Genomic DNA, 2,250 nt, shown 5'->3' with positions numbered 1-2,250 from the left:
CTTTGAAGAACTTTGAGCCCATTTACTGAGGAGTTTTTGTTTGGGTATGGCCAAGGTGTGTTCCTATGAGGGACAATAGTAGGACTTCATGGAGAAGATACTGTTAAAACTATAGTGCAAAACCGGTTATTATTGGCCCAAAGATTGATAGAGAGGAGGCATTAGAAATGCTGGCTGTTATTCATGACAGCAGGATTGCATCATCTATTCCAAGGATATTGAGGGAAGTAAGTGCAGAAGTTGTAGTAGCACTGGCTATCAGAAGAACAATGAGAGACAATATAAAATAAAGATGCAATCCTATAAGGCATGTCATAAGCAGAAGGTAAGTATGATCACAAATCATTGGCATTGGCAGAGCAGTTTGACAAAGCACTTAATAAGGCTTGAGGGAGTCTTGGCTTTTCAGGCAGAAGCATAAAATACAAAAGTAAGGAAGTTATCATATATCTTTCTGAGATGTTTGGTGTCAACTGAGGTACTGTCATCCATTTTGGGTACCAATCCTTCAGAAGGATGTGAAGGCACAAGAGATAATGCAAACACGATTGATGAGAGTAGTTTGAGGGATAATTCCATTTATGTGGATAGATTGGAGAATTTGGGACTGTTTTCCTTTGGGAAATGAATATTGAGAAGGGAACCAAAAGCAACATGAGATAAACCATTTTATACACCAAGTAAGTCAATGAATTGCGGATGCTCGAGATCTGAAACAAAAGCAGAAATTGCTGGTGAAACTCAGCACATCTGGCAGCATTTGTAGAAAGAAAGCAGAATTCATGTTTTGAGTTTGATGACTTCATCAAAGCTGTTCTGATGTTTTATTTCACTGCAAAACGCTCTGATATGCAAAGAGGCTCATAGAGTAGCAAAATATTGTGAAATGCCTTTAATAGTGAATGACTTTAATAGAGTTGATTCAGCATTCCATCCGTCTCTAATAAGAGTCATTAACCAGATTCGATGTATCCTGTGGTGCAATGCTATGTGAATAGGGAAAGCATTGACATGAAAATAGTTTCACTAACCAAAGATTCAAATTCAATTCTACAAAATTCCTTCAGATGTTCTCATAAACATCTTGTGAACAGTGTTTTTAACTTTAACATTCATCTCTCCTTCATTCTGAATGCTGGAGATCAATTTAATTTCCATGACTTAACATTAGTGCAAATGGGTGATCTGACTTCTGTTAAACATTTTGTTAAGAATTTAAAATCTAATTCTAGATGGTGTCTGATGTATCAGGAATCTCAAACATGCTGACACATAACTTGGTTTGGTCATAGTATGTGACGTATGTTTTTAAAAGAGGTAAGGCAGCATCCAAGAAACAGGAAATTCAAAGCCTACTGCACCTGGTATTCCCAGGCAGTCTCCCATCCAAGTACTAACCAGGCCTGAGTCTGCTTAGCTTCCGAGATCAGATGTTTTCAGACTAGTATGGCCGTAGGCAAGCCTACTGCACCTGGTATTCCCAGGTGGTCTCCCATCCAAGTACTAACCAGGCCTGAGTCTGCTTAGCTTCTGAGATCAGACGAGATCAGGCGTTTTCAGACTAGTATGGATGCTGCCTAGCCTGCTGTGCTTTAACCAGCAACACATTTTCAGCTGTGATCTCCAGCATCTGCAGATCTCATTTTTTACCCTTTTAAAAGAGGTACACTATTTAATTGCTAAAATAAAACAAAGAAATGCAATGCTGGAAATCTAAAACAAAAACCAAATTGCTGGTGAAACTCAGCAGGTGTGGCAGCATATGTGGGGAAAAAGTAGAGTTAACGTTTCAAGTTCAGTGACTCTTAGAGCATAGAGATGTACAGCATGGAAACAGACCCTTTGGTCCAACTCATCCATGTCAATCAGATATCCCAACGTAACCTAGTCGCCTTTGCCAACACTTGGACCATATCCATCCAAGCCCTTCCTATTCATATACCCATCCAGATGTCTTTTAAATGTTGTAATTGTACCAGCCTTCACCACTTCCTCTGGCAGCTCATTCCATACACGCACCACCCTCTGCATGAAAAAGTTGCCCCTTAGATCCCTTTTGTATCTTTCACCTCTCACCCTAAACCTGTGCCCTCTAGTTCTAGGCTCCCCACCCTAAGGAAAAGACTTCATCTATTTATCCTATCCATGCCCCTCATAATTTTGTAAACCTCTATAAGGTCACCCCTCAGCCTCCGACGTTCCAGGGAAAACAGCCCTAGCCTATTCAACCTCTCCTTAAAGCTCAAATCC

General features: G+C 40.2%; 1 non-coding gene and 1 pseudogene across 1 annotated transcript; both read right to left on the bottom strand.

Annotated features, from left to right (window-relative positions):
• Positions 1–1,349: 1,349 nt before the first annotated feature.
• Positions 1,350–1,458, bottom strand: LOC132820550 (5S ribosomal RNA; annotated as a pseudogene).
• A 1-nt stretch (position 1,459) lies between these two features.
• Positions 1,460–1,578, bottom strand: LOC132820538 (5S ribosomal RNA). The gene has a single exon (XR_009645204.1). It is a non-coding gene; the product is annotated as a 5S ribosomal RNA (ribosomal RNA).
• Between the last annotated feature and the right edge of the window lie 672 nt (positions 1,579–2,250).

Source organism: Hemiscyllium ocellatum, chromosome 11, assembly GCF_020745735.1.
Source record: "Hemiscyllium ocellatum isolate sHemOce1 chromosome 11, sHemOce1.pat.X.cur, whole genome shotgun sequence".
In the NCBI taxonomy this organism is placed as follows: domain Eukaryota; kingdom Metazoa; phylum Chordata; class Chondrichthyes; order Orectolobiformes; family Hemiscylliidae; genus Hemiscyllium; species Hemiscyllium ocellatum.
This window is presented reverse-complemented; position numbering and strand designations above follow the sequence as displayed.